The sequence below is a fragment of the Podarcis cretensis genome (genome assembly GCF_951804945.1).
Source record: "Podarcis cretensis genome assembly, chromosome: 1".
In the NCBI taxonomy this organism is placed as follows: Eukaryota; Metazoa; Chordata; class Lepidosauria; order Squamata; family Lacertidae; genus Podarcis; species Podarcis cretensis.
The window spans coordinates 125,907,715-125,933,091 of record NC_137170.1 but is presented as its reverse complement, the minus strand read 5'-3'; the positions used below and the strand labels follow the sequence as shown (position 1 = coordinate 125,933,091).

The 25,377-nt window shown below is 44.8% G+C and overlaps 2 long non-coding RNA genes across 2 annotated transcripts in view; one reads left to right on the top strand and one right to left on the bottom strand.

Annotated features, from left to right (window-relative positions):
* Positions 1 to 72: 72 nt before the first annotated feature.
* LOC307220557 lies at positions 73 to 18,706 on the bottom strand. Its single transcript, XR_013840925.1, has 3 exons — positions 18,338 to 18,706; positions 12,510 to 14,918; positions 73 to 284 (listed from the first exon to the last, which is right to left on the bottom strand). It is a non-coding gene; the product is annotated as an uncharacterized lncRNA (long non-coding RNA).
* Positions 13,605 to 25,377, top strand: part of LOC307220494 — a 25,770-nt gene continuing 13,997 nt past the window's right edge. Inside the window, exon 1 of the long non-coding RNA XR_013840895.1 lies at positions 13,605 to 13,655. This is a non-coding gene — a long non-coding RNA (uncharacterized lncRNA). The remainder of the gene's footprint in view (positions 13,656 to 25,377) is intronic.

Sequence of the window (25,377 nt, the reverse complement as noted above, 5' to 3'; positions counted from 1 at the left end):
CAGCCCACACTGGGACAAAAGCACCAAACATACTATGGTTGTTTTGCTGGTTGGCCTTTTTAATAACCTTTGGATGCTCTTTGATTACAACTTCTGTCTGGTCAAGGATGAATGGAGCTGTAGTCCAGCAACATCTGGTGCAAACTACATTACCTACCCCTGAACTAGGCTAAGAAGTGGTGACTTGGGCATGACCACCTAGTGAGCTTCACTGAACTTGAAATTTGAAAGTGGGTGCCTCTTATCCAGCTCTACCGCTCTGGCTATTGCTCAGCAGATACGCCCTGTAAGAAAACAAAAATTCCTGGTTTCTCATCGTAATGTAACTGGGAACAATTGCTCTAATGCCTCATTACCACTGAATCTGTTGCAATAATGTTTGGTCTCTCAAGGCAAACCTTTTATGCTCTGTAAAGATTTCTAACAAATAGTGGTTCAATCAATGCTAAAAGTTTGTGGGTGCTTTCCGTTAGAAATAAACATTGTGTTGGGGACACACACCAAACATATAGTCAAACAGTTGCTAGGATCAAAAAATGTTTCATGACTAGATTCCGATTATTCCAGAGCTAATTTTTGACAGGTTGTTTTTATTTTCATCTCCCTCCTTCCCCTACCCATCTGATCATAATTTAAACTTAAAAGAATAACAACAGACCCTAAAGACCATAGGTAGCAATAAAATGCCTAATGACAGCTTTTCATAGTAGGAGCATATGGTTTATGCCATCTCCGGATGAGAAGGCACAGAACACACACTTTCATGGTCCATTGGATTCATTTGAGCAAGCAGCACAATGACAAGCTGTGATGTGGAATCAAGGTTGGCTGTTGCAGAACTTGGCTTTTGCAGAAGCTGACTCTAAACTCTGAAAACTCAGCTGAAAGCAAGGCTACTTTGAAATTGGGATGACAGTAGCAGCAGCAGGGGAGGAGAAAATATCTCTCAAACCCCTTAATTAATTAAAATATATCCCTTTTAAAAATAATGTTCACCAAGTTGGATTTCCATTATCTGCTGCATGTTCCCTTCACTTCCAATATGTACTGTATATCAAAGATCACATATATACAGTTAACAAAAATGTATAAATCAAAGTCGAATGGGTGCTGGAAATGAAAAGAGAAAGGAGATACTTTTGACCACATGTGATGGTCCTGTAAGATAGCAAAAGCTTTCTGGGAAATGATATAAAATGAATTGAAGAAAATGTTTAAAATTAGTTTTATTTATTTTTTTTAAATCAGAGGCTTTTGTTTTAGGGATAATTGGTTTAGAGTTTCCAAAAGACAAAACAAGAACAACAACACACACACACAACAAACAATAGTTTATGTATGCTACAACAGTGGCCAAGATGCTTTGTTCTTAGAGACGGAAAGAAGATTGTGTACCAAGCAAGGAGGAGTGGCAGATTAAATTAATGAACTATGCTGAAAGCTTACGGGAGTTATAAGGAACCAAGAGGAGAAAGACTTCATCACAGACTTGGGGGAAATTGTGGATTATTAGAAATGTTATTGTACACATATAAGTTTGTTAGCAGGGTTAACTTAAAAAGGTAAAGGTAAAGGTACCCCTGCCCGTACGGGCCAGTCTTGGCAGACTCTGGGGTTGTGCGCCCATCTCACTTAAGAGGCCAGGGGCCAGCGCTGTCCGGAGACACTTCCGGGTCACGTGGCCAGCGTGACAAAGCTGCATCTGGCGAGCCAGAGCCGCACACGGAAACGCCGTTTACCTTCCCGCTGGTAAGCGGTCCCTATTTATCTACTTGCACCCGGAGGTGCTTTCGAACTGCTAGGTTGGCAGGCGCTGGGACCGAGCAGCGGGAGCGCACCCCGCCGCAGGGATTCAAACCGCCGACCTTTCAATCGGCAAGTCCTAGGCGCTGAGGCTTTAACCCACAGCGCCACCTGCATCCCGGGTTAACTTAAACCAAACAGTTAAAATGAAATTCAAGGAGAAATCAAGGATTAACTAATTATTGGAATAATGAAGAAAACGCAATGACGGAAATTAAAATAATATAAGGAACCACAAAAGGGGTGGGAGGAAGTCAAACTTTTGATGTTTATTGTAACATTGGATTTGTACTGTTGTTCAAATATCTTTAAAAAAATGAAAAATAAAATTTATTAAAAAATAAATTAATCACATGGTATACATGGCAATGATCGTCTTCTCCCCATTGCCTTCTCTTGTTTGCATCAAATAGAACATAAGCCCAACCGTATAATACATTATTAACTCAAAAGTTTCTAAGATGATGGAAATACCCATCTCCTTGCTGTAATATTAATACCCCACTATGGGAAAGCAAAGCCAAACAAGTGTATTTCCTTCTGCCGACATGCAGTTAGATCAATGGTATAAAAACAAACAAAGCAAATGTTGCTAGTAAGAAATATTCAGCACAAGCCTGAATATCAATGGCGTTTACAACCCGAGGGATCATAGAAAAGCGTATTAGCCATGCTGTAGAAAACAGCATAACTTTTTTCAGAATGCTCCTCAGATAAATTCCATCATTTTGTACCATATAGATGCTTCGTGATGTTTCTGAATTGGATAATCCCTACACTACAATGGAAAGTACTCTCGCATAATGCAAAAACGGCGCTTGGGTTCGCAAACATGGATTGAACTGAGGTTTGAGGGCTGAATCCTAATGCAAAATTGCTTCCGAATAGGACTGGGGCTGCCTGCTCACTATACTGCCTGCTCATTATACTCTTTCCCATGCTAAGCATACATAACTCCCTCAACCATTGCTCATAAGGCTTGGTTTCCATTCCTTTTATTGTCTTGGATGCCCATTTCTGCACACATTCCAGCTTGTCAATATCCTTCATAAACTCTAGTGCCAGAATTGGATGCAACACCTCGGGTGTGGTTTGATGAAGGCGAAATAGAGTTCTGGACACTAGACTTCTGTTTATGCAGCCTAGAATGGCATTGGCTTTTTTATCTCCTGCATCACTGTTGACATGTTAAACCTGTGGTCTACTAAGGCCCCTAGATCCTGAGAGAACTGCATTGGCTCACAGTACGTTTCCAAGCTCAATTCAAAGTGTTGGTGCTCACCTTTAAAGCCCTAAACGGCCTCCGCCCAGTATAACCGAAGGAGCATCTCCACCCCCATCGTTCAGCCCGGACACTGAGATCCAGCACCGAGCGCCTTCTGGCGGTTCCCTCACTGCGAGAAGTGAGGTTACAGGGAACCAGGCAGAGGGCCTTCTCGGTGGTGGCGCCCGCCCTGTGGAACACCCTCCCATCAGATGTCAAGGAAAGAAACAACTATCTGACTTTTAGAAGACATCTGAAGGCAGTTTTTTTCTGAAGGCAGTTAGGGAAGTTTTTAATGTTTGATGATTTACAGTGTTTTTAATATTCTGTTGGGAGCCACCTAGATGGGTGGGGTATGTATAAATAAATAAATAAATAAATAAATAAATAAATAAATAAATAAATAAATAAATAAATATTTCACATGTGCTGATGTCAAGCCAGATCTTCCCCACTCTATATTTCTGCAACTGGTTATTCCTTCCTAAGTGCAGAACCTTAGAATTGTCTCCATTGAAATGCATTTTATTAGTACTCCAACCTGTTAAGGTTATCTTGAATCCCAATTCCACCTTAATGAGGTATAAACTGCCCCTCCCAGAGAGAGAGAGAGAGAGAGAGAGAGAGAGAGAGAGAGAGAGAAGTAAAGATAATTGGCTCTGTTGCTTTAAAAATATCTCTGTGTGTTTCTCGAATCAACCTTTCCTTGGAGAATTTACAAGAAAAACACGCTGGCTGTGGCAGCAGGGATTTTATCCTTGTTTTCTTGTCATTAATATTGCATTATGGTTAAGCACTGTGCAGCAAGGAATTCAATACCCCCAAGCTCACACTTCTACCACATTTATCTGCAACGTCCTCTTAATTCATATTTCAGATAAGCATATTCATCTTATGGGCAGAGCTCTCATCGGGAGTCAACCCCACAAACAGGCCAGCAGATTGCAGATGGAAAACCTTCTTTGCTTGTTCAAATGGCTAGCAGCTCAAGGTGGCTGGTGATCGATCAATAAAAACTCATATGAAGTGTATGTATTCTATAAAAATGAACAGTTTGATCATGATCATCATCATACATGTAAAGCCAGCAAACTTAAAAGTTGAAGCATAAATCGGGTCCTCCCTTAAAGAGGGCACGTATTGCGGTGAGACCTGGAAACCGACACCCTGTGTTGTGGGTGGGTACAATTGGTCAGCCAAAACACCCGATTGGTAGGTGCCTCGTAGCTGGGTGCAATCTGGCCAATGGGACGCAGTCTAAGCGGTTTGAGGGACCTATTCATACCCATAAACGTGACCCAGAGCTTCCTCTTTCGGTGCATGTATTTGGAACACCCATCCACCTCTCCCTACGTTTAGGGTTTTGCGCTTGACCTTGCTATGCCGTCGTGTGTCATCTGTCGTTGGGACAGGGTCACAGCAGGAATTTCCCACACTTGGCTGATTGGCTGTTGCCATTTGGGTTTCGCCTGCTGCATAGCAAAGCGCCACAACTTGTAAGGTTGCAGATAGGCTCTGGTTCAGGTGATAGGGATGGGAGAACGCTCTTGCCATCCCTGTGTGAAGGGTATTCCGTTAAAGGAATCCAGGGACTCAATGGTTTGGTCAACATGTGAGAAGGGGTTGTGCCCGTGCCTGAGTCCAGGGGGACATTTGGGTGGTGGAGTTAGCCTGTTCCTGGCATTCCGCTTATCCAGGTGTTCACCCTTGGCTGACCTGGGTCAGTGCTACCTGCATGGCAGGGAGCTAGTCGAACCAGAGCCTATGCAACCAGTCACTTTCTATAATCAATAAAGTTGTGGCCTAAATTCTGCCAAAAAACAAAACCAAAATTTGAGTCAAGTGTGAATTTATTTAGGGGGGAGGTTTCTGGGTCTGAACATGCAGATGGCAACCTAGCATGCTATGGCATTCGTATGGAGCCACCGGTCGTCTCACAGACTATTGACCCGTACACCACTAATCCACTGCCACCAACCAGGTTCTCCCTGGTAAATCACTTACTCTTAATCAGGTTCTTAAGTTAACAATGAAGATTGTAGTTTATTGCAAACACAAATAAACTCTAAATGCATTCGAAATGCTGTTACCCTTTACCCTCTTGGTCTTATTTTATTCTGTCTATAACTCTTCTACCTCCCCTCACACAAGAACCAACTGCACTAACTGTCTCTCTATTTCCATCTGTCTGCCAACTGCTTTCCCAACTGCCCTTTCCCAACCAACCAACTAACTAATTAAACCTCAGGCTAAGCCCTTTTATAAACAGGTAGGCTCCGCCTCTCGCTTTTCTATTGGTCTACCTATTAACCCTTTCTCTCCTCCTGTACAGACATTTTCAAATGAATGGGCAAATGCCACTATGATGATCACACAGGGTCCCCGGACGTTTGACGGTCTTTGATCCCTGTGCCACCACTATGATCACTTCCCCGCTGCCACCAACCCGTTTCTCTCGGGTACACATTGAGTCCAGACAGTTTTTAACATTAAAACAAATAATCAAGTTTATTTTATAAGCATGAACAAGTTTATGGTTTCAGATAATTTTTTTGTCAGCTTCTTATCACTGAAACCTGGTGGGATAAGTCCCACGATTGGAATGTAATAATGGAGGGTTACAATCTATTTCAGAGAAACAGACCAGACAAGAAAGGAGGAGGAGTGGCGTTATATGTCAGGGATGTGTATACCTGTGAAGAGATCCAAGATTTAGAACCTCAAAGCCAAAGTGAGAGCATTTGGGTCAAAATTAAGGGAGAGATGAATAACAGGGACCTCATTGTGGAAGTTTACTATAGATCCCCAAGCCAAATGGAGGACATAGATGATGCCTTCCTGGAACAGATGGCCAAGCATGCAAAAGGAAGGGAGATAGTAGTAATGGGGGACTTCAATTACCCGGATATTTGCTGGATGTCAAACTCAGCCAAGAGCATAAGGTCAAACAGATTCCTCACTGGCCTTGCAGACAACTTCATTGTCCAGAAAGTGGGAGAAGCAACAAGAGGAACAGCCATTTTAGATCTGGTCCTAACCAATGTTGATGACCTGGTTAGTGGGGTAGAAGTGGAAGGATCATTAGGCACGAGTGATCATGCTCTTCTGAAGTTTACTATACAGCGGAAAGGAGCAGCCAAGCATACTAGGACTCAATTTCTTGACTTTAAGAAAGCCGACTTCATAAAACTTAGGGAAGTGCTGGGTGAGATCCCATGGACAGTAATACTAAAAGGAAAGGGAGTTCATGATGGCTGGGAGTTTGTTAAGAGGGAGATAGTAAAAGCACAACTTCAGGCAATACCAATGAGACAGAAACATGGAAGGTGCCTAAAGAAGCCAGGGTGGCTATCTAAAGAACTTTTAACTGAGTTAAGATTAAAAAAGGATGTGTACAAAAAATGGAAAAGGGGGGAAACCACCAAAGAGGAATTCAAACAAATAGCCAGCACGTGTAGACACAAAGTCAGAAAAGCTAAAGCACAGAATGAACTCAGGCTTGCTAGAGAGGTTAAAAGCAACAAAAAAGGCTTTTATGGGTATGTTCGTAGCAAAAGGAAGAACAAAGAAACAGTGGGGTCACTCAGAGAAGAAGATGGTGAAATGCAAACAGGGGACACAGAAAGGTCTGAACTCCTCAATGCCTTCTTTGCCTCAGTCTTCTCCGATAAAGAAAACAATGCCCGACCTGAAGAATTTGTAGCAAATGATTCAGCAGAGGAAACACAGCCCAGAATAACTAAGGAGATAGTACAAGAATACTTGGCTAGTTTAGATGTATTCAAGTCTCCAGGGCCAGATGAACTGCATCCAAGAGTATTAAAAGAACTGGCAGATGTGATCTCAGAACCACTGGCAGTCATCTTTGAGAATTCCTGGAGAACAGGTGAAGTCCCGGCAGACTGGAGGAGGGCAAATGTTGTCCCTATTTTCAAAAAGGGGAAAAGAGAGTACCCAAATAATTACCGCCCAGTCAGTCTGACATCAATACCAGGGAAGATTCTGGAGCAGATCATTAAGCAAACAGTTTGTGAGCACCTAGAAAGGAATACTGTGATCACCAATAGTCAGCATGGATTTCTGAAAAATAAGTCGTGTCAGACTAACCTGATCTCGTTTTTTGACAGAATTACAAGCCTGGTAGATGAAGGGAACGCAGTGGATGTAGCCTACCTTGATTTCAGCAAGGCATTTGACAAGGTGCCCCGTGATATTCTTGTAAAGAAGCTGGTAAAATGCGGTTTGACTATGCTACCACTCAGTGGATTTGTAACTGGCTGACTGACCGAACCCAAAGGGTGCTCATCAATGGTTCCTCTTCATCCTGGAGAAGAGTGACTAGTGGGGTGCCACAGGGTTCTGTCTTGGGCCCAGTCTTATTCAACATCTTTATCAACGACTTGGATGATGGACTCAAGGGCATCCTGATCAAATTTGCACATGACACCAAACTGGGAGGGGTAGCTAACACCCCAGAGACAGGATCACACTTCAAAACGACCTTGACAGATTAGAGAACTGGGCCAAAACAAACAAGATGAATTTTAATAGGGAGAAATGTAAAGTATTGCACTTGGGCAAAAAAAATGAGAGGCACAAATACAAGATGGGTGACACCTGGCTTGAGAGCAGTACATGTGAAAAAGGATCTAGGAGTCTTGGTTGACCACAAACTTGACATGAGCCAACAGTGTGACGCAGCAGCTAAAAAAGCCAATGCAATTCTGGGCTGCATCAATAGGAGTATAGCATCTAGATCAAGGGAAGTAATAGTGCCACTGTATTCTGCTCTGGTCAGACCTCACCTGGAGTACTGTGTCCAGTTCTGGGCACCACAGTTCAAGAAGGACACGGACAAACTGGAACGTGTCCAGAGGAGGGCAACCAAAATGGTCAAAGGCCTGGAAACGATGCCTTATGAAGAACGGCAAAGGGAGCTGGGCATGTTTGGCCTGGAGAAGAGGAGGTTAAGGGGTGATATGATAGCCATGTTCAAATATATAAAAGGATGTCACATAGAGGAGGGAGAAAGGTTGTTTTCTGCTGCTCCAGAGAAGCGGACACGGAGCAATGGTTCCAAACTACAAGAAAAAAGATTCCACCTAAACATTAGGAAGAACTTCCTGACAGTAAGAGCTGTTCGACAGTGGAATTTGCTGCCAAGGTGTGTGGTGGAGTCTCCTTCTTTGGAGGTCTTTAAGCAGAGGCTTGAAAACCATATGTCAGGAGTGCTGTGATGGTGTTTCCTGCTTGGCAGGGGGTTGGACTCGATGGCCCTTGTGGTCTCTTCCAACTCTATGATTCTATGATTCTATCCTTAGTTTCTATACTGGCCTATACCTTCCTAATAACTCCTAACTAATTATCCCAACTGTCTATCTGACTCCTCCTAACAGTTTCTCTCTCTCACACACACATCAAAACTCGACCAACCCACAGACTTATCCTCCCTCTTCCTTCTCCAACTCCCAACTGACTTCCAAACAACTCCAACTGTAACTCTAACTCCTCCCCTTGGGTTCCCATTGGCCAATCACTTCACACTCATTTAACCCTTTCCTTATGACGCACCTAGGAGGGCTAACGCCACAGCCACACATGCCCTCCAACATTCCTCAGGGTGGAGGCCAGCAGCAGCGGCCATGGAGAGGCAACATAGAGGCAATGAAATGGTCCCTCGCAGCCATCGCTTCAGCCGACCTTGCTTGGAACAAGTGCCGGCTCATCTTCCTCCCAGTGGCTGCTCTGGCAGGGGAAATAGAGGCGTTCTGGGATCAAATCAGAAGCCGGGATGGTTTTTGTAATTCCAGAACTGTCCCTGGAAAATCAGGTCACTTGGAGGGCATGAACTATTAATAAAACTTCAGTAAAGCACCAATAATTCCTAATACCCACCTTCAGCAGATCTGGGCCTTCCACCTTCAGATAAGCATGGTGTGCACCTTTTAGGAACATACTCCTAGATATTCCAAAGAATAATCTTATTCTTAAGCAATAATCTTAAGCAATAATAAGAATAATCTTATTATTCTTATCTTCTTAATCTTATCTTCTTAAGCAATAATAATATAATCTTATTCTTAAGCAATAATCTTAACAGCCCAAAAAATGAAAAGGAGACTCCACTCCGACCAAAATGGACCAAAATGGACTGGCAGACGGAATTATTAGAATACACAGAATTAGCAAGGATGACAGGAAGAATTAGAGATAATAGAGAACAAATGTTTACTAGAGAGTGGGACATTTACATAAAATATCTTAAAGAGCATTGTAGAAATGTGAATTCTCTGGCGGGCTTAGAATGACCCCTGTATGAACATATAAAACCTTATTGAAACAAAAAATTGGGAGAAGTTTGGAGTGATTATGAAAAGTGCACTACCTAAAAGAAAACTGGGACTCTCGATAGGGTGACTGGAAGTCATAATAGAAGTTGTATTGTAAGAAGTTATTTTTATTTTTATTTTTGTAATTTGTATTATCCTTTGGTTTTTTCTTTGTTGACTGTTTCTTTTCTTTTTTATAATCAATAAAGCATTTTTTTTTTTTTTAAGGGAACATACTCCACTCCTTCAGGGCCTTGCTCCATCCCTGACATTTGTACAAAGTATTTTTTATTGACAGGGCTTTCAGAAGGGTTTGGCCCGGCATGTTTGAAAGAACATCTCCACCCCCATCGTTCTGCCCAAGACACTGAGGTCCAGCTCTGAGGGTGGTACCTATTTATCTACTTACACTTTGACATGGTTTCAAACTGCTAGGTTGGCAGGAGCAGGGACCGAGCAATGGGGTCTGAAGGAAATGTGGTTGTAGTATTGGCATCTCTCTGCCATGGGGTGGAATGTGGATCTGCCAACTTGAGGTTTATTGTGTTGCAAATTTAGTTGCAACTCTGAATAAGTTTATTCTGCCACAAAGTTTGCTTGTAACTGGTGACTGGCAAACTTCTCCCGGCCTGCTTCAGAAGGGCCCTCAAGAAAGCGATTTACATTTAAAATAAATCCCCAAGATAAACTATCGGGGATGAGTGTTGCTTCCAACAATCTCCTAAAGGCCTCATTGTCAGCCTGTCTCCCCACTGCCCCCCCCCCCATCTCTTTTCAAAATTGCTCAATGGGATCTGGTGCAGAGAAGCCTATCACAGCAAAGGAGTAGATGCAAAGTCATCAAAATAAAAATGGCATTTCCTTCCCAGTATTACCGTTCAGAGCCACCAAAGTAGTTTAAAGATCATCTCATCTCATTTTTGATGTTGTTAAGAATTCCCTAACAAAGTCAGAGGCTTGGCAAACATCTCTGTAGCTGCCTGTGAGGCTTCAGCTCCAAGTTATAAAAGTAGGATAAAAAAGGTAAAGGACCCCTGACAGTTAAGTCCATTCGCGAACGACTCTGGGGTTGTGACGCTCATCTCGTTTTACTGGCTGAGGGAGCCGGCGTTTGTCCGCAAACAGTTTTTCCAGGTCATGACTAAGCCGTTTCTGGCAAAACCAGAGCAGCACATGGAAACGTCATTTACCTTCCTGCCGGAGCAGTGGCATAGCGTGGGTTGTCAGCACCCGGGGCAAGGCAAGTAATTTGCGCCCCCTAACCCTGGATTTGCGCCCCCTAACCCTATCCCTAACCCTAACCCCCAGATGTTGCGCCCGGTGCGGCTGGCACCCCCTGCACCCCCCACGCTACGCCACTGTGCCGGAGCAGTACCTATTTATCTACTTGCACTTTGACATGCTTTCAAACTGCTAGGTTGACAGGAGCAGGGACCGAGCAATGGGAGCTCACCCCATTGGAGGGATTCAAACAGCCGACCTTCCAATTGGCAAGCCCTAGGCTCTGTGGTTTAGACCACAGCACCACCCGCGTCCCTCATAAAAGTAGGATACAAGAAGCCTAAAAATTAGCAATGGTAACAGCCTATGCTTCAGAACATTTCTTTGGATGTAAATTCTATTGATTCCAAAGGGATTTACTTCCAAGCAAGTGTGCTTGCAGTGGTAGCCTCCACTACCCCATTACTGGCCCAGATAACTGCTTAATACTTGCATAATGCACAAAAGCAGCTTCCAATGTACCTCACTGGGCTGATAATTACAATTTGGTGAGTAATACCAGACCACTTATGCCCTTGCCATTTGATAAAAGGCAACTTTCAGGGTATGACTATTATTATTATTATTATTGTTGTTATTATTATTAGTTTTTGGAGTGGAATCTTTCCCAGTCATAAGATGGAGATGCTGGGAATTGAAGCAAGGACATTCAAAGCATGTGCTCTGACAATGAAGGCAACACTTTCTCTATGGCACAATCTCTGTGGTAGCCCGTTCATATAGGCAAAGCATCACTGGGTGCTGTACTAAAACATCAAGTGATGTATATTCAAATGGGAACCAGGTCATGCCAAAGATCATGCCATTTCAGGGTCATGCCAAAGATTATGCCCCTTGCTCCCCAAGATGCTGATCTCCCGAGGTGGAGATCAGCCTCCACTGGAAGCTCTATGGCCCATCTTCCCCATGCTTGGCTTTGGGACAGAGTCTTCCCCCAAGACCCCTCTAATGGGGTACCCTGAATCCACTGCTGGTTCAGGACAGGGTGATGCCACAGGGTGAGGATGAGGCATCAACTGTCTCCCACCCAGGTAAGGGGCGAGTAGCTATTCTAGTACAGAGAGCAGCACTACATGGTCAACAGGAGAAAGCATGCAGCTCTTGCTGGACTGTACCACTTCAGTGCTGTGAAGGAATAGATTTCTTTACAGTGAAGTGAAAAGCCACAGTGTGGTGTTCATACAGAGCCCCCGGTCGTCTCATGGACTATTGACCCGTACACCACTAATCCGCTGCCACCAACCAGGTCCTCCCCAGTAAATCACTTAGTCTCCGTGACTGGCAATGAATGAAGATTGTAGTTTATTGCAAACACAAATAAACTCTAAATGCATTCCAAACGTCGTTACTCTTTACCCTCTTGGTCTTATTTTATCCTGTCTCTATCTCTTCTACCTCGTCTCACACAAGAACCAACTACACTAACTGTCTCTCTATGTCCAACTGCCGGCCAACTGCTTTTCCAACTGCCTTTTCCCAACCAACTAAAACCAACCAACTACCCGCACCCAATCATCGGGCTAAGTCCTTTTATAAACAGGTAGGCTCCGCCTCTAGCTTTCCTATTGGTCTACATTTTAACCCTTTCTCTCTCCCTGTACAGACGTTTTCAAATGAATGGGCAAACGCCACACACAGCATCACATGTCATAGCATATTACATTTACCAACCTTCTAGTGACACCCAAGTAAGTCTTTGCATTAGACCAGGGATGGGGAACCTGTTTCTCTGCCTGACTGCAGCTCCCATCCTCAACTAGGACTGTTACGTATTCTTGCTAGGGCTTATAGGCATCCAACAACATTCCTTCATTAGATAATTAAGAACATACCTTTCTTTGAGACCTCGCTGTGGTCTTTGTGGAAGTTGTTCAGTTTAGTTGTGTATTTTTTTAACGTTTCCTTTATTGCTTGACTGCTTTCCTTATACTGTAGTTGAAGTAGATGTGGGTTCACGAAAGACCCAAGGAAACAATTCAGCTTAAAGGCTTTATTGAGGCCTCAGGAACAAATCAGGGAAACAGGGGAAAGGGTCTGATTTATATACATTTTGGCCAACCCCTGGCAACACCCACCTAGTACATGATTGGCTGCTTTGCACCAGGCAGTGAATTACAATGCAGACCAGGCTTCCGAAGCCTGCATTGTGATGCGGACTCAAGCTCAGAGCAGGAGACATTATGGAATATACCCAACATGTATTTTTTCATGTCATAAGCCACCTTGAGCATGTTTTGAACTGTGGAAAGATGGCGTACAGATATAATTATGTATGTATGCATGTATGTATGTACAGAGCTCTGAATAACTTGGGACCCAAATAATTAAAGGAGCACCTTCCCCAGTATCTACCAACCTTGGGTTTGAGATCATCAGGAGAGGTTCTGCTGGTGGGCCTGTGGGACCTCCTTGGTGGTGGCACACCAGTTCTGGAATTCGCTCCTGGTGGACACTTTGTAGGCTCCCCACTCCCCACTATTATCTTTCAGACAACAATATAATACATACTTGTTTGACTGAGCCTTGTGTACACAGCTGGAGTGGAGCTCCAAATAATGCAAAAGTCCACTGTCCACTGTGTTGTATTTCATCACAGAAATGGGTTTTAGCTGTTCTTTTATGTGGCTTTCATTAGTTTTTTTGTTCTTTGTTAGCCCCCCTTGACCCCTATAGGGCTGAAGGGTGGGATACAAAAACAGTAACACTCCCCACCTCCCTGTTTTGGAGACCAAGTGAAACGTGAGACTAAGCCCTAGTGAGGATGCCACAGCTAACTCCCCAGTGCGCTATCTGTATCCGCATCTTCTCTTCATGACCCTTTACAGTGTCCATAGGGAGGCATCAATGTACGTAGATGTGGCTGACACATCTGCTGTGTAAGGTGTGAATCAGGCCTAAGTGATTTTTGTCATGCCTTCCCCCTTCTGTTATTTCTAGGCTGATGAAATCCCCATGAGATCTTGCAATGGAGCTAAAGCGTACGTACTGTATTTATTTCCCTTCTTGTGTCTGAGTCAGGCTCTGTTGAAATGAATTATAGTTAGAAATGGGCAGGTTAGATATGAATTTGTTATAAATTAGGGGGAAAGAACATGGTGAGTGTATTTTTAAGCCACTAGCCATGACATGTGAAGCCTGATATTTACAGATAAATATACCTATCGGTTTTGCAGCAACAACCATTTAGGTACCTGGAAATAGAAATCAGCATATGATAAAAACAAACCAATCCTGGGCCACATAAAGGAAAGGACAACAAAGTAAAACTGCAGTACTCCCCAGCCAGCTGCCATATCGTTGACCAGGCCTGTGGCCAGGCCACAATGACCGCTCCCCACATTAAATGGGGGGCGCCCTTTGCGTGGTCTTGCACAGCCACCGGACCCTATGAGGCACCATTAGCACAGGCTTGGCTTCTTCTTCTCCAGGTGGGATACCTGGATGTCTCTGCCTACCTCAGCCAGTTGCCCAATCACACCTGGGGAAGCGTTGCCAAGGTGATCAGGCCAGGTAGGGGGAGGAACCACCCTGCCCACACAATAGGGGGAGGATCTTACCTGGGAATCTTCAGTTGGCTCCAGAGCTTCTCCCACCCTACCCACCCTCAGTTAAGACTTCTTTTGCAGGTTAACCTCTTCTCCACAGGTAGGCGGGCGCTGCTACGTCAAGGTCACTGTTGATGGGTCAGAAAGGAAATCTCCTACATTGGCAGGTTTGACTTTCCCATAGCAAAACATCACAACTTTCGCAGTATCGGGCTTTGGGTGGAATCCTTTAGTCTACCTTCCCTAAATTGGGGGTGGGCGTGTAGCAGTGACTTACGTCCCCCTTCTTTTTGTGGCGGTGATACCAGGGATCCCCATTAAAGGGGTTGTTTTGAGAGGAAGCTTTGGCCGTACGCTGATAGGTTGTCATTGCTCTCCCCTGCGACGGCAGCATAACGGGGGCGGGCTCTCTCTGCCTGAACATATGTTCTCCAGAGCCAGCCCATCCCCCCACATACTGGATAACCCTGATGTTCCCCAGATCCCCAGCAGGGGACTGGGAGGGATAAACGCCCAATGCCTGAGCCAAGGTCTACCCACATCTGAAACATAATAAAGTTGTGGCCAATTTTAATCCCATAGCACATTGTCTTCAGTCGTTATTCCACATGGGGGCTGCCCAGGGTTTGGGGGACTCTGCCTGTCCACACAATGCAGACTTACAGGAGAGGGGGAACCACTTTGTGGAGTTGAAATCTGCACGGTCATGCAAAGAAAAGAAAGAAAGAAAAGATGGCTTCAGACACATTCATAAGAGGATCTTCTCCTTCTTTGCTTCTGACAAAGCCTGACTGCAATTGAGCATATTTCTGTAGGCAACTTGAACCGATCCACCTAAATATAATTTAAAAGGGAATGCAGCTTTGAAACATGGCATACACCAAGGTGATGTGGTTGTTTTTTTAAAATTTGGAAAGAGTTCTTAGGGTTTCGATCAAAGTGATCCAAAGTGAAGAATGTCAACCAATATTTATGACCATTAGCATTATAGTGATATGATTAATCTTCTTATGCCTTTTCTATTTGACAGGATTGTAGATAACATGGGTTGTTGTTAGCTCCTTATTCTTAATCAAGAGCCCATTTGTTACACCTGCCTGGTGAAATATGGGGCACACAAACCCTCAGTCACTAATGAAGAACATCCTGAGCTCCATACATCACTCAATGCACATGATTTCTTTACACTTGATTGCTTTGCAGCCGACGTCACATTTCTGCTTAGCTTTCAACTTCTATTCCATACCCTCCAACTTTACTCCGATGAAAATAGGGACGCCCCATTCCATAATTATAATTTTACTATTTATACACTACATATCTAACTGGTTTGCCCCAGCTACTCTGGACAGCCTCCAACATATCTGATAACATAATAAAACATTAAACTTTTTTTAAAAAAACCCCTTCGCTATACAGGATTACCCTCAGATAGCTTTGGGGGGGGGGGCAGATAACTCCATACCCTCCAACATTTATCCAATGAAAATAGGAACATCTTAAGAGAAAGCGGGACAATCTGGGATCAGATCAGAAACCTGGATGGCTTCTCTAAATCAGGGACATCCCTGGAAAATAGGGGCACTTGAAGGGTCTGCTAAAAGGTAGAAAAGGTAAAGGACCCCTGAATGGTTAAGTCCAGTCAAAGGCGACTATGGGGTTGCGGCGCTCATTTCACTTTCAGGACGAGGGAGCTAGCGTTTGTCCACAGACAGCTTTCCGGGTCATGTGGCCAGCATGACTAAACCACTTCTGGCACAATGGAACACAGTGACAGAAACCAGAGCACAGAAATGCCGTTTACCTTCCCACCGCAGAGGTACCTATTTATCTACTTGCACTGGTGTGCTTTAGAACTGCTAGGTTGGCAGGAGCTGGGACAGAGCAACAGGAGTTCACCCCATCGTGGGGATCCAAAGCACCAACCTTCTGCTCGGCAAGCCCAAGATGCTCAGTGGTTTAAACCACAGCGCCACCCATGTCCCTTTTTAGGAGGGTCTGCTATTCCCTAGATTACTATATATTTTATGATTTTATTATTATTTATTAAATTTGTAAACTGCCCTTCACCCACAGGTCTTAGGGTAGTTCACAACATTTTGTAACTGGTATCTGACTATATTGGGGGGAGGGGGAGAGAGATACACTTGGTCAGCTCAAGTCAGAGAGAATGTGACCAGATGGAGTCTTAGGGACCAGGCAGAGGTACCCTCAGCCTGTGTCCCAGAGGATTCCTACCACTGAGTTTGCACAATTGGACAGCAGCTCTTCTTCCCAGTTCATTTCCGAGCACAATTCAAAGTGTGGTGCTGATCTTGAAAGCCTTAAATGGCCTTGGCCTAGTATACCTGAGGGAGCGTCTCCACCCGCATTGTTCGGTCCAACTCTGAGGGCCTTCTGGCAGTTCCCTCACTGCAAGAAGTGAAGCTACAGGGAACCAGGCAGAGGGCCTTCTTGGTAGTGGCGCCTGCCCTGTGGGACGCCCTCCCATCAGATGTCAAATAAATTAACAACTATCTGACATTTGTAAGACTTCTGAAGGCAGCCGTGTTTAGGGAAGTTTTTAATCACTAATGTTTTAATGTATTTTTAATCTTTTGTTGGAAGCCGCCCAGAGTGGCTGGGGAAACCCAGCCAGATGGGTGGGGTATAAATATATTATTACAGTGGTACATCTGGTTGCGAATGGGATCCGTTCCGGAGGCCCGTTCGCAACATGAAAAGAGTGCAACCCGCAGCGGCGCGTCTGGGCACACGTGGGTTGCGATTTGCCACTTCTGCGCATGCGCACGATGCCGTTTTGAACTTCTGCGCATGCGCGAGCGGCGAAACCCGGAAGTAACCCTATCTGGTACTTCTGGGTCGCCACAGCACATAACCTGAAAGAACGTAACATGAAGCGGACGTAACATGAGGTATGACTATTATTATTATTATTATTGTTGTTGTTATTATTATTAGTTTTTGGAGTGGAATCTTTCCCAGTCATAAGATGGAGATGCTGGGAATTGAAGCAAGGACATTCAAAGCATGTGCTCTGACAATGAAGGCAACACTTTCTCTATGGCACAATCTCTGTGGTAGCCCGTTCATATAGGCAAAGCATCACTGGGTGCTGTACTAAAACATCAAGTGATGTATATTCAAATGGGAACCAGGTTTGATGCCAGGGATTGGCTGGAAGAGGAAGAGAGGTGGCAGCCAATAGTCCAAGAGGCACCTGAGAGGGAAGCAGACTTCGAACCGGGTTCAGACTGGTGGAGCAGGGAGGAATCATCAGCAGAGAGTGAGGGGGAAGGGGAGAGGCTACCAGCCACTGACTCCTAGAGGAGAAGCAGGGGCTGTGTCCCCTGCCCTGCAATACAGTTCTGATTCAGCTCCTTCCCCATCCCCCTTCTCAGTGCAGGAAAGAAGAGTCGGGGAAAGGCTAGAACAATTAAGAAAAGCTGAGTCACGGCGAAAAAATGCATAAATACAGGGGAAGAGAGGACGGAACTTTAGCTTCTGCAACTGACTTGCTTAGCTGACGGATGTGCCATGAGCTGTCTCCTTGGTTACTGGGCAATAGAGTTAATTACTGTCAAGCCATGCCTGTTTCTGCTTACAGCACTGAACCACAGACGGAAGGGCTTTTTTGGCAGCCTGACACCTGATGACTGGCAGAAGAATCTATGAGCTGACTATATGTATGAGATTATATGAAAGTTCTGTTACATCTCCGATATCCCATTCATACATCGCTCCATGCCTGCAACATCTACTGATGGGTATGCTATGTGTGAACCACCCGATAGGTGTGATATTATCCTTAACTTGTCCATCATTATCTAGGCAAAGGGGGTAATGGAGCAAACCAATATAATCTTCTAATTCAGCTTGCCTCAAAAAAACCACAGCAACCTGCAAGGAACATTAGGCTATTCTAGTTCTGCTCACCGTGTACATAATGCCCATGAATGAGGGAACAGATTTGCAATAAGTGGAATACCAGATGTAGCCAATTCTTTTGCAATTGAATAGATTTTGAATCCAGTCCTAATATACAGCTTTCAGTAATGACCACAGCAAAAATTCACAATATCCAATCTTAGCGCAGGCATGTGGTTGGCACTTACAGCATTTAGGGAGCAACTTAACTGCTATAGATGTGACCATACAACAGATGCCTGCTATCTTCTTTTCCAGGCTTCACCAACTGGGCTGTAGCAGCTGAGATTCATGGAAACTGAAGTCCAAAACATCTGCAGGGAACCAGGTTGAGGAAGGATACTCTAGCCCAGGGATGCCCAACAGGTTGATCACGATCTACTGGTAGATCCTCGGGAGGTTTTGGTAGATTGCAGTCGATCCGTGGGTCCCTTTCCGGCCCTGCCCCCTCACCCTGCCTTCCATTGCACGATCTGCAGAACAGAAGAAGGAGTTTACTGATTCAGGTGTCTAGCCATGTTGATCTGTCATAGTCATAATAAATAACAAGATGAAAGATGAAACCTGTCCTCTTGACCCGTGCCCATCTTGGCTGATTAGAGTGTGTCCAGACGTGGTGCGGGGCCCCCTAAGAGATATCATCAATTTGTTCCTTGGCACCGGGACATTCCCAGGGGAACTGAAGGAGGCAGTGGTGTGCCCGCTCTTAAAGAAAACATCATTAGATCCCTTAGATCTATCTAATTACCTCCCGGTTTCGAATCTTCCATTCCTGGGTAAGGTGATTGTGAGAGCGGTTGCTGAACAGCTTGGTGGGTTTCTGGATGAAAGATCAGCTCTGGATCCATTCCAGCCTGGCTTCCATGCTGGTCATGGGACCGAGACGGCTCTGGTCGCCCTAACAGATGATCTCTGCAGGCAGCTGGATCGAGGCGAGTCGGGGCTGCTGATTCTTTTAGACCTGTCAGCAGCCTTTGACATGGTCGATCGCGAACCACCACCTTGACGACGCGGGGATCCAGGGCACAGTCCTTCAATGGCTGTGCTCGTTTCTCTCTGGTCAGGGACTGAGGGTGGTGCTTGGGGGGGAATTGTCATCGTGCCACTCCTTGGTGTGTGGAGTGCCTCAGGGTGCGATACTCTCCCCGATGCTTTTCAACATCTTTATGTGCCCCCTTGCCCAGCTTGTCCGGTGTTTTGGGCTGGGCTGCCATCAGTACTCTGATGACACCCAACTCTATCTGTTGATGGATGGCCATCCTGACTCGGCCCCAGACACACTGATCAGATATTTGGAAGCTGTGGCTGGATGGTTACATGGGAGGCAGTTGAAGTTAAATCTTTCGAAGACAGAGGTCCTTTGGCTGGGACGGGACGATATGGGATGGGGGGGCAACTCCCATCTCTTGCGGGGGTGCAATTAGTGCCAGCACCGTCCATTAAGAGTTTGAGTGTAATCTCCCTTTCCATGGAGGCGCAGATTGCAGCTATAACAAAGGCGACATTTTTTCATCTCCGCCAAGCTAAGCAGTTGGCTCCTTATCTCTCTCGCCCTGACCTAGCCACTGTGATCCATGCGACGGTCACCTCCAGACTGGATTATTGTAACTCGCTCTACGTGGGGCTGCCCTTGAGACTGACCCAGAAACTCCAGCGGGTGCAGAATGCCACGGCGAGACTCCTTACGGGGTCCTTGCTGCGAGATCACATTCACCCGGAGCTATACCAGCTGCACTGGCTCCAGGTGGGGTACAGTATCAGGTTTAAGATGCTGCTTTTAACCTTTAAAGCCCTATATGGCCTAGGACCCTCGTACCTATGGGACTGCCTCTCCTGGTATGTCCCACAGAGGAACTTATGGTCTTCAAACAAAAATATCCTGAAGGTCCCAGGCCACAGAGAGGTTAGGCTGGCCTCAACTAGAGCCAGGGCTTTTTCGGCTGTGGCTCTAATCTGGTGGAACGCTCTGTCACAAGAGACTAGGGCCTTGCAGGACTTGATATCTTTCTGCAGGTCCTACAAGACAGAGCTGTTCCACCAGGCCTTTGGTCAGGGCACAGCCTGACTCCCTCCTTTGGCAATCTTCACAGAACTTTAGCCTTATGGTTGCCATCAATTTGATTTGAATTAATTTTATAATGGAATGATTTTAGAATGTTGTACTATTTTGTTGTTGTTAGCCGCCGTGACCCCGGCTTCGGCTGGGGAGGGCGGGATATAAATAAAATTAATTATTGTTATTTATTATTATTAAATAATTCCAGTGGCACCTTAAAGATCAACTAAATATAAGCTTTCAAGGTATGAGCTTTCGTGTGTAATACACACTTTGTCAGATACTCTGAAGCAGAGGTTGCTTCAACCTTATAACTGTTGATGACTGTTATGGCAGTTGGTTCCACAGGGAAGGGTAAGGGGTTTTTAAAAGGATAGATGACCAAAATTAGCTTTAGTATGTATAATGGGACATGAATCCAATATCTCTATTCAGACCAGGTCTCTCCATAGTTTTTAGTTTGGTAATGAGTTGTAATTCAGCAACTTCTCTTTCAAATGTATTTCTAAAATTCTTTTGCAATAAGACAGCTACTTTAAGAACTTGTATAGAATGTACTGGGAGATTTAAGTGTTCTCCTATTGGTTTTTCTGTTTTATGATTCCTGATGTCAGATTTATGCCCATTTATCCTTTGGCGTAAAGTTTGTCCAATATAAAGAGCTAAAGGGCACTGTTGGCATTTGATAGCATATATAATGTTGGAAGATGAACAATTAAATAGGCCTGAAATGGTACGTTTGATGTTATTGGGGCCAATAATGATGTTGTCTGGGTGTATGTGGCAGGAAAGTTGGCATCTAGATTTATTGCAGGCTCGCTCTATAAGACGCACCAGACCATAAGACGCACCTAGTTTTTGGAGGAGGAAAACAAGAAAAAATATATTCTGAGTCCCAGAAGCCAGAAAAGCAAGAGGGATTGCTGCGCAGCATTCCCTGTCACAATTCTGGCTTCTAGGATAGCCACGCGAAGCCTCTTCAGGGCAGCGGGATGAAGGCTCCCCCTGCCCTGAAGAGGCTTCACGTGGCTAAGCCAGAAGCCAGAACAGCAAGAGGGATCACTACGCAGCGATCCCTCTTGCTGTTCTGGCTTCTGGGACTCAGAATATTTTTTTTTTCTTATTTTCCTCCTCCAAAAACTATGTGCGTCTTATGGTCTGGTGCGTCTTATAGAGCGAAAAATACGGATCGTGTGTGCGGCTCTTTAAACGCTGAGCAGAGCCTCCTGCCTGCATTCACTCCATAAGACACACACACATTTCCCCTTACTTTTTAGGAGTGAAAAAGTGTGTCTTATGGAGCGAAAAATACGGTAAGTCTCGTTGTTGTATTATTGTGTGTGAGGAGCTGCTGGGAGCTGAAGTGCAAAAACACCCATAGGGCCACAAATGCCCCGCACCCCTGTAGTATAGATAGCTCCACTTTGCTTTCAGCAGGGCAGCAGGCTGATGAGTCTACTCAAAATTTACACCTAGGCCTAAGTATCCTGTTGAAGGAGAGACTGTTGGAGAGGGAAAACATACCTTTTTGAATTTATAAAGCAACAAACTTGTGGACAAAGGTAACATGGTTAACGGTTGTATCTAATGGGATTATTTTTTGTTTGTGAACGCAACACATAATTGTGAGAAAAACAGGAATCCTTGGTGGAATTCATGTTTTTCTGGAGTTGGAATGGCTCCTTTTCTTGCTGTTCAGGCAGGGTCCATCTTCAAATGACCTAACCAGAGCAGTGGTGGACCTTGAGGTCTCAAATTTCAGCAACACCCTGTGCAACACCAAAATTTAGTACTCCCGAATCTTGTGCCCCAGTGTCCCTTGCAGCCCTCTTGAGGCTCCATGCCCAGTGTGGCCAAACTGGCCGTGCTCCCCTAAATCTGCCTCTATCCAGTGGGGGAAGGACCATTTTACACTTCAGACCAGCTAGTTGAGCAAGGATTACCTCTCAAACCCCACAACTCCATTGATGCAGCAAGAACACATGACATGGTTATTCCCATCTCTCCCACAGAGCAACTATAAGGTTGCAAATTGAAAACAGCCCCAGCAGGAACAAATGGAACATCACTAACATGAATTGGATTAGAAATGGACATGTCAGGAATTCTATAGGGAGCCCTAGCTACCATCCCACTTGTACTATGCCAACAAAAGTCATTGATACAGACATGACCCAGGCAGCTGAAAGAGGAAGGGGACAACTGGCCTCCAGGAATAATTTCCATTTCCCTCTAGAGGTCCCTGGATGGCAGCCCTGGTACTCAGTATAACTTAACCAAGGAACATACACAAAATAGTTTTTTCAACAGAGGTTCCTAGATACTAAGGATGGCCCCTCCTTCTCCTAGTGTGCAGGTAGGGTCCGTTTTCAAATGACTTCTGCAAATATGTGCTGCAAATCTATCTACATTATAGGTGTGTACTGATTTATGTAGGCTCCAGGGCACTTTTTCCCAAGTTCACAACAAAACTGTAGACACGACAGAGTGGTCGCCACATTTCTCTCACACGGAGTTCTTGAAAATGCCCTGACTAGGACATCATCCAAATTAGGGGGCACCGACGCATAGCCCCAGATCCTCATATGGGCTACCAGAACCATCAGTACCTTGGTAAAGACTCCCGGGGCAGAGGTGAGTGGAACAATGCTTCCCTCCTGGGTGTCAGGGACTGGGCTGGGGAGGAATGGTGGAGACCACCCCCCCTCCTCCTGAAACTTCCAGAGAAGAAGAAGACAGTATAGGTTTATAACAATGGTTTGCAGAAGGTCACGGCTTAGAGATAGATGAGGGGCAGAGCTGAAAAATAATGAGAGAAGGGGGGAGGGAAGAGAAGTAGAGCCAAAGCAGCTGGCTGACATGTTATCACTAGAAAGCATTCCAGAACCACCACCTCCCAGAACCTGGCGGGCCTTGAAAGTAGAAGAGCAAAGATCTAAGAGACAAGTGGCCTTAAGCAGCCGCCGTAAGGTGGTGGTTGATGATTGAGAAGGCGGGGGGGGGGGGGAGGAGATTACACTGAGCGACTACCTTTTTAAGCCTCTCTCTGTGAATATTGAATAAAAGACTTTGGTAAGAGCTTTTCCTGTCTGCCTTCCTGCTGGCTGCCGTGGGGTGGGGGTGGGGCGGGCCTTGAAAGTAGAAGAGCAAAGATCTAAGAGACAAGTGGCCTTAAGCAGCCGCCGTAAGGTGGTGGTTGATGATTGAGAAGGCGGGGGGGAGGAGATTACACTGAGCGACTACCTTTTTAAGCCTCTCTCTGTGAATATTGAATAAAAGACTTTGGTAAGAGCTTTTCCTGTCTGCCTTCCTGCTGGCTGCCGTGGGGTGGGGGTGGGGGTCGAATTTTCAGACATGTGACACTGGGTGAAGTTGTTTGAAGAAGGACCCCCACCTACACACCAGGAGGAAAAGCCATCTGAAGTATCAGCACTGCCATCTGGGAACATCTTTGGAAAGAGCTAAACATTGGTCCCTACGTCTGTGGCTAATGTATATGAATGATGAGGCCAGCATTCCCATTATCCTGGGATGCTATTTCAGATTTCAGTAAGGGTGGGGGAAGTTTGAGGCCTCATCTGGACCATGTCTCAGGTGCAATTGCTGGCATCTCAGTTGAAAAAGGCTCTCGGGTAGCAGGCCTGGGAAGGACCTCTACCAGAGTCCTTGGCAAGTCACTGTCTGACTGTCAGAATAGCAAATGCTGGGCTAGAAAGACTAATGATCTGGATCACTATAAAGCAGATGTATACGTTCATAGATATGTAAGAGATTTCAGTAGCATGGGGACAATATTCTCATTAAGGTTTAAAGACCTCCTGTTGGATACATTCAAGGTTACATTGCAGAATTTTAAGAACTTTTGTTGTGGTTACTTTCTGTACTTCAAAATAGCTACAGCAATGCAAGAGGAACAGTCCCACTTTCTAAGCTTCTGCCTTTGACATTGTAGCTAGCATCAATACATTTTAATAATAGTATCAAGGTTATTTTGCAGCAGGAACTCACCGGGACTCAGTTCTGGCACCTCTCAGGTAGGCACCATTGCCGTTACAAGAGAACAATGGAGGTGTTCATGGTGAATTCTGGCACCTCTTTTTTTAGAAAAATAGCACTAACAACATCAACAACAACATTTATTTGCAACATTTTTACCCTGTTCTTCAGCTGAAAAGGAATCACAAAAAGCCAATAAAAATGTTGTAGTGATCAGAGTGTTGGACTATGAACTAGAAGACTAGGGCCATGAACCTCACTAGGTGACCTTGGAGCAGCCATAGTCAGAGTAGGCCAATTTAAATGAATGGACATGACAGGTTTGCTAATTTTAATAACTCAAGTCTCAGTAGAACTTGGTGGGATACAACTCTCAAGTCCCGAGCAAGTAAGATGTAACTGTGAACAACTCCATGGAGATAAAATTGTACTTTCGTGCAAGACAGAATGGACAGAACTATCAGAGTCACCGGCCCAATAATGAAACGACTTTAGAACATGGAAATCTACGTGGGTGGGATTAATTATTATTCGTCACAGCTTCAACTTTGCACAAGGGTTCAAATCCTGTTTGCCTGGTTTCATGTTTGGGATGAAAATGAAATGAAATGAAAATGCAGCTGAGAAACTGAAGAGATTATCCACATTCCCTCATAAATGTGGCTCATTCTCCTGAACAAAACTGCCTCTGAATCAGGGGTTGGACATCAGGTAGAGGCTGGATATTGTCAGACTCTAATAAGCAGTCCCAGCTAGCATGGCCAATGGTCACCGATGATGGGGGTTGTCGTCTAACAATATATGAAAAGCACCAGATTCCCTTCCTCTGATTCAATGTACACATATTAGACATGACTGGTAGTTATTATGACTAAAAAGGAGACCTCTCCAGAGCCTTTCCTACTAATGGTATGGTCTCATCCACACTCAAACAATGGTGAAGAAGGAGTTTCTAGAAGCATTTGTTGATTTCATTGTTGGCTGCTGCAAAATGATTGAAGAAGAAAACGCCATTTCAAAGCAAAAGCCTATAGCTACTGCAGCTGAGCTTAAGTAGGTTCAGGGGTACTGCAGCTCTGACACATCATTTCTCTCAGTTTCAGATCTAACCACATTTCAAACTGACAAGCAAATGGTGTCGCTGAGTTGCAGTGTAAATTTCTCTGTTCAGCAGAA